Source organism: Alosa sapidissima, chromosome 3, assembly GCF_018492685.1.
Source record: "Alosa sapidissima isolate fAloSap1 chromosome 3, fAloSap1.pri, whole genome shotgun sequence".
Classification (NCBI taxonomy): Eukaryota; Metazoa; Chordata; class Actinopteri; order Clupeiformes; family Clupeidae; genus Alosa; species Alosa sapidissima.
In genome coordinates this window covers 34,587,483-34,594,832 of record NC_055959.1, presented here as the reverse complement: position 1 = coordinate 34,594,832, position 7,350 = coordinate 34,587,483, and the positions used below count along the sequence as shown (strand labels likewise).

The 7,350-nt window shown below is 35.5% G+C and overlaps 1 long non-coding RNA gene across 1 annotated transcript; it reads right to left on the bottom strand.

Annotated features, from left to right (window-relative positions):
* Positions 1 to 2,283: 2,283 nt before the first annotated feature.
* On the bottom strand, positions 2,284 to 7,027 carry LOC121706203. Its single transcript, XR_006030989.1, has 6 exons — positions 6,768 to 7,027; positions 5,451 to 5,544; positions 4,826 to 4,898; positions 4,190 to 4,304; positions 3,177 to 3,265; positions 2,284 to 3,080 (listed from the first exon to the last, which is right to left on the bottom strand). It is a non-coding gene; the product is annotated as an uncharacterized LOC121706203 (long non-coding RNA).
* Between the last annotated feature and the right edge of the window lie 323 nt (positions 7,028 to 7,350).

The following is a 7,350-nucleotide window of genomic DNA, read 5'->3' as shown; positions in this document are numbered from 1 at the left end:
AGATCACCTATATTCCTATAAACATAAGTCCTAGAAACTTCACATTTTCAAGTATTGTTACCAGTACCCCCCACTACCCATAACCCAAAATTTGGGTACTGCACCCAAAGGTGGCGCTCTTGTAAAAAATGCTTATTTCTCCTTTACCAGATTGACCTAGACTCAAAATTCTTTCATCATATTAATCTCTACATTTAGATGCATCTTTTTCACCCTGGTCTTATGCTCTAAAATTTTTTACTTTTGCCACAATTTCAGAGAAAAGCCAAACATCATAAAAAGTTTCACAGGCTTCAAAAATTATCAAATCTTCACCAAAATTCTCACAGACAATGTTTAGACAAAGCCTCACAAAAGTTTTTAATCAAATTTATTCTACCGATTAGGTTTATTGGCAGATTTGCCCACCCGGTAGAATAAATTTGATTAAAATTATATGGTTACCCAAATGTTTGTTTACCTTCCAGACAGTATCAGTGATGCCACCAAAGAACTTTTTTAAGATGGTTAACAGACTGTTTAGCTCGTTTATTTGGTCAAACAAATCCCACCGATTAAGTTGGAAACTTCTTCAGAACTCTAGAGGTGAGGGAGGTCTTAATTTCCCAAACATTGAACTGTATTACTACTCAGCCCAAGCTTTTTACATCAACTCTGTTATTAATAGATCAGAGGAAGATCCCTGGATAAAAATAGAAGATTACCAACTCAAGCCGGACAATTTATTTTTAGCTATGTTTACAAAACGTAAAATCAGTAGTACTAATTTTGTAATCAACAGTACACTAGGGGCATGGAAGAAGATTAAAAATATTATAGGAGTGCATATTAGTCTCCCTAGGAATACACACCTGTGGAACAATCCATCTATCACTATTCAAAGCTTAAAACTAGAATGGCAATCATGGATTAATAGAGGAATAAGTACTATCTCTGACATTATATCCCAAAACAAAATTCTGACTTTTGAACAGCTCAAAAATAAATTTAACTTAACACCTAATGAAACATTTAGATATCTACAATTGAAAAATTGGATATCACAGAATGTTGAGCTAAATTATAATACTGAATCAACAACATTAGAGAAGCTTTTTATGAAAATTGGAGAGAAAAAGAAACTAATTGGTAAAGTTTATAAATGTTTGAGTCACCGGTGGATAATTACTCATTTAAAAATATATATGATGCTTGGAATAAGGATCTTAATATCACAGATACACATACAAAATGGAAGGAAGGACTAAACCTAACCAATAATATTACCATCAATGAAAACCTGAGGCTTACACAATATAAGCTCATGACAAGAATATACAGTATTACACAAAATCTAAAATACATAAATTTGACCCATCATCCTCTGCTTTGTGTGTGAAATGTGGCTCTCATGTGGACACTCTTATTACATGCCTTCTGGGAATGTAAGAAAATTAAACAGGGTTGGCTGGAAATTCAAAAGTTGTTGACTGAAACCTGCAAAATTGAGTGCAAATTAACATCTACACTATGTATTTTGCAGAGAACAGATAATCTGAAGTATCCAATAGGATGGCAGATTCTTTTTTCCAACTTGGTTTATAAGAAAATTATTTTGAAACATTGGAAAGACACACAGGCCCCATCCATGCAGGCATGGAAGGGATTGATGAAATATTATTTAAGTATAGAAAAAGCAATGTGTGAGGACAGAAATAAAATAGAACAATTTAATAGAGTATGGCAGGACATTTATGAATCTTTATAATCAAATGTTTGGCAAGTTATAAAGACTACACGGGAGAACCTCATGAACAATGTGTGAGTGTAGGGGTGTTAGTGCGATTGGGTGTGTGTGTGTGTGCGCTAGGGCATCCAGCAGGTATATAGGTATGTATGGAGTATGAAAGGGTATGGGTGTTCTAGGTATATATAGGTGCATGGGTGTATGAGTAACAGAATGTGAATACCATGCCTGAGTAGGATTGTAAATTGATAATAGTTAATATGTCTGTACACAGTAAATCGGCCAGTGTTAATTTTACTCTATGGGTGTTAATTTTAACACTATTCCAGAGTTTATATAATCCTCACTCATCAGTGTTAAAATAACACTTGCCATAGTGTTGCCGTATTAACACTAGCCTAGTGTTTCATAATTAACTCTATCAGAGTTAAAATGAACTCTATTGGAGTGTATCATTAACTCCACCAGTGATTCATAATTAACTCTATTGGAGTAATTAATTAGTTTCTAGAGCCATATATTTATCAAAATAAACATATTAAACAAACCACAGCAAATTAATTACTTTTCTTTTTTTATTAACATTTGCCATGATATGGCTCAAATCAATGTGCAGAGGTACAATATATATGTCAAAGTTTGGTCCATAAGCATTTTGTTGAGCAAAGGCCTTATACTCATACAAATCATTGACTTTAACAATAAAACAATGTTCCTCACAATCCATAACCACATATGCATGAAAATGCTCTGCAACACTGAGTAAACATTTCATAAACAAGAAATAAAACAATATAATCAAGAGTTTTTTACAATTTCACAAACTTGTTTTGCTTTAAACCTATTACTAGAGATGTGCAATAATGGGCCAATTTTCCATAAGCAAGACAGATAATGCACCATGAAGTGATGTTACATGTGGGTATACCCAAAGTCCTTTTAGGCAAGTCCCTCCACTCAGCAGCCATATTGCAACGCATTTTGGGCACTTTCGGCAGGCTTCACAACACCAATCTTGCTCCAGCGGCAAGATCACAACACATGATTGGCACAATCAATGTCTTCACAACACACCACATGATTGGCTCAATGTATTTACATGTCCACGTTTTGCCACGGAGGGGGGTGTGATATATGTAGACAACACCATACGTTACAAACTAACCCCATGCATTTCTATGGAGGATTTTTTGATTGCTGTGTCTCCTCATTAGAAAGTCTACCTCCTTAAAAAGCTCATGGTGTTCATGTATTCCAAGGCTCCCGAGCAGTTCTTGACCAAACGCTGCGACACTCGTTGCTTTAGGCGCCATGCCAGATAGCCCGTCCCTCTTCCAGCATCGTAGAAGTTTTCCTGCAAAATAATGTGGGCAAGAACTATGATTATCCAGATCAATAGCTGAACATTATTATTATATATAACCTTAAATGGAAATGAGTAAAATCTTACATAGCCATTGGTGGAGTAAGGATCCCTGAGATTAGGAAACAGTCACAATGCCGAGTGCATATCTTTTTCCTTGACTTCGTACTGGTATCCTAAAAACAATAGGAAAATTATATTAGATATATTCAGACAACATTACAAGCTATAAAATGGAAGAGTGATTAAACATGGATTATGGATAAAATATAGACTTAACGCTTCTTGCCACTAAAATATGCTTAAGTAATATTACATTACATTAGGCTAACACATTAACCAAAGCGACTAACATGGTAGCAGTTTAAGTTTTAAAGCAATTCTCTCAACAATTTTAGGACAATTTAAAAACAGTAGAGTACAGTAAGAATAAGTGCATCAGTGAGAGCTGTTTTTAAACAGTTGAGTGTCAGTTCAAGACAGGTGGTAAGTACTAGGATCAGCTAGACTTGTTGTAAGTAGTGCTATGAGAGGAGATGTTCTCTAAAGAGCTGGGTCTTCAGGAGTTTTTTGAAAATGGAGCCACTGTGTAGTTGGTAATAGATATCCCTACAGCTAAGGTTCTACCTTATAGCATTTATCAACCCCACAATCACCAGTTCAATATTGTTTTTACACAGCAATTCTACTACCTAATACATAATAATAATAATAATAATTTAATCCATAATAATGGATTAAAATACATTAATTTAGGGTTTTCTTGTCACTCTGCAGGCAGGTTGTGTGAGGCTATATGTGCACAATAATGATTTTTCATTTTATTTCACATTACATTATTCACCCTATTACATGCACTCTATTTTTCTCACTCAAACAGTCAATTGTGATGTTATGTTACAATGTTCTCTCACTTTGAATGAATGGAATGATAACATTGGATCAATGTAAAAATGGCACTACCACTGAAAAGTCTGAGTAGGGATGTCCTGAGAACCCCACCCATGGAATCCCTCTCGTTCAGTCAGAAAAGAGTTAATAGTTTGACTGGACCTAACTGTTGTATACAATTAGATTAATTTATTCAAAACAAAACATACCCATGGACCAGGATATTCAGAAGATGCCTTCTTGTACAGTGTGTCAAGGTGCTCTACTATACTCCTCCATTATTTCCTCTCCCATTTAACTCTTCTCCAGAACCTCCTGGACCATCTATGCGTAAAAAAAGAAACAATAACAGTGAAACACTTGTAAAGAGAAAACTTACATGCACCCTCTAAAGAGTGTAAATCCAGAGTACAAACAAGAAAGCTAAGGGGGCAGCTAGAACGTCAAAAAACAAATGCTATTTAATACCACTGATAGTGCTCAAAATATAATTACACTTCTGTGGTTGTGTGATGAGGGTCTCTACAGACAAACAGAAGTATTGTAAACTTGGAAAGTGTACAGAGAGATTATAACAAGACCTGTATCTGAAGGAAGCAAATTGCTTGGCTTCGTGTTCTAGTAGCATGAAATCAGTGGGATTTTGATCTTGCAGCACTGGATCTGCAAGCAGATCTGACTGAATCTAATAAACATACTTTACGTTCAGCCAGATCTGTGCAGAGCTGCAAGACTGAATGTGCCCACTGATTTGACACTACCGGAACACAAAGCCAGGCTTCTGCATTTTGGAGAGGAAAGAGACAAGGATTTCTCCTAGTGATATTTTAATTTTAAATGCTCACCTGTTTGGCCTTTTTCTGCTGAATCTCCTATGGCAGAGGTGTTCTCTTCTTTTGCACCAGTGGATTGATGTGCCTTGTTTGAAGAACAAGAAAAAAAAAAATTGGAATCTTAAAGGGCTGCTTTAAGAAATTCGGTCTCCGATTTTATTTCACTTAATTCAACTAAAGGGTGACAAAATCTTTTTTTTTTTTAACCATACCCACTTTATTTGGCGTGAACAACACATTTCACAATTTTCTTCATCAGGTTTGAACGTGTACCTAAAGCTTTCACGCCAAATAAAGTCAACAAAATATACCCTCCAGTGTGCGATTTATACTAGTTTTTGACTTTTTAATAGTTATACTGCACACCATCAGCACCTGCAAAAGGGCTGTGCACAGGGATTTTGAACTTTGATTGATTTCAAATGTATTTCTTAAAAAGGATCATAAGGATCTGCATTAACTCCAGCCAGGATACAAAGTGTGCGTGTGAAATCATTAAGAAACATGCCTAAGGTCAGGCTGATTCATAGTCTAAACAAGCTAGAAAAAAGAAAGAAAAAAAAAAAGCGTTGCAATATGGCTGCCGAGTGGAGGGACTTGCCTAAAAGGACTTTGGCTAAACCACATAAAACCTCACCTTCTCGAATTAAACTTTGAAAGGAAAAACCAGGCAGCAGTTTGAGGTACTTTTTTCTCCATGGTACTGGACATTGATGAGCATTTTGCTGACCCTGTTAAAACAAAGAAAATGATTACATCAATACAAGAACAACAATGATTTGACTATCAGCAGCATATCAACTAACCAGCAAAGGACTTCTAAACTTTATTCTGACATTATTTACCACAGGTTACCAAATGTTTCAAAAATGTTTCAAGTGTTTTGTCTTAAAATATGTTCATATAATCCCTACTTTTTAAGCAACATGACTGGTACTAACTTAAATAATTTCATTAGGCAGTAAACTCGTCTACATTTTACCATATCCATAAAAAAACTGCTCATAATTTCAGAGAATAAACATTTCTTACTCTGCTCAGCTGTAACGTTATGCCTGATGGACTGAATATCCTTATGCACGTGCTTGCAAGCTATTGAACCACAATTTCTACAAATATCTAAAATAAGTATCAGCTAGCTAACTTCTATACTCCTTGGCTTACCTGCACCCTTTATAAGTTAGGAAACAAAGAAATTGATCTAACCCAAATAAAGCCAACAGACTCTAACAGAAACGAATACCAGTGCCATACAGAGAATGGAGACTGCACCAAACCAACCAGGCTAACGGTTACCTTACACCTCTGTTTGCTACAAATGCCTAACAGTTAAACGTATGCCCTCGTGGTCTCAGCTAATGTTAGCTAGCAGCAATTTTTTATAACCAAGCAATAGTGTTCAGTTCAACCAAACGTCAATGAGTCGACAGACTGTTATAATTAGTCAGTCAACAGATCCATTTGTGCCAGGTGAGCATTTGGCAGCACACTAACGTTAGATCGCTATGAACAGTGGAGTTCTGGCTGTAACTAATGTTAATCAGCTAGGCTACGTTAGCATGTTAGAGCTATTCCCTCAGTGGGTATTCAAATTCCAACCGCCTTTTCGAATTTCAGAAAGGACTTTAAGACGTTGTCGACTCCAATATTATATTAATGTCAGTTTACAGTTTAAGTATTACAAATTAACATAAACTTAACCATTTCAATTTGATAAGGTTATAACCCACCGAAGTTATGTTAGCTTGCTGGATGTTTTACCAATAATTTTCTGAGCTAGCTAGTGCTAGCGACCTTGCTACTAGCTAGCGACCAAGCTAACGTCACCAATATTTCATAGTAGGTAAAACACGTTGGTATGAAAACATATACCTGTGATGTGACATTACTTAATTGTGTATTTGTCGTAGTTTTCATGCTAGCTTACAGAAGTATAGGGAACAAATGAATTTACCTTTTACTATCCCACGATGTACTTCAATGGCGTCCATCTTCTTTTCAAAAATCTCAACTGAAGGACCGGAAGTGTAAATGACTCCACCCCAGAGTTCGTACATTCACACCCACTTAAAACACTAGGTTGTGAGTTTTAATTACACCGTCGGTGTACATGTTTGTTCAAACAACTCCCGAAGTTACACTAATTAACACTAATGAACACTGAAAAATATGTCTCTGAAAAATTAACACTTAATAACACTGTCAATTTTACTGTGTACTGGTATAAGCAATTTCTGTTACATGTATGAAATCAAATAAATATAATTATAAAAAAAAAAAGCCTCACAAAAGTTATCAAAAGAATTTGGATATGTTGTTCCATTTCAGAGATATAGACCAATAAAGTTCGACCACTCAGCCCATTTCTCCTATATCACCTATATTCCTATATGAGTACATTTTTTTCCTTGGAGAACAACCATACAACCATCATTATGTGGATACCTTTAACAGTGCACATTTTCAGATCTCTTTTTTTATAAAGCCCTTAATTCTATTGTCAAATGTATGCTGGGAATTTTCTTGATGTTGTGTGT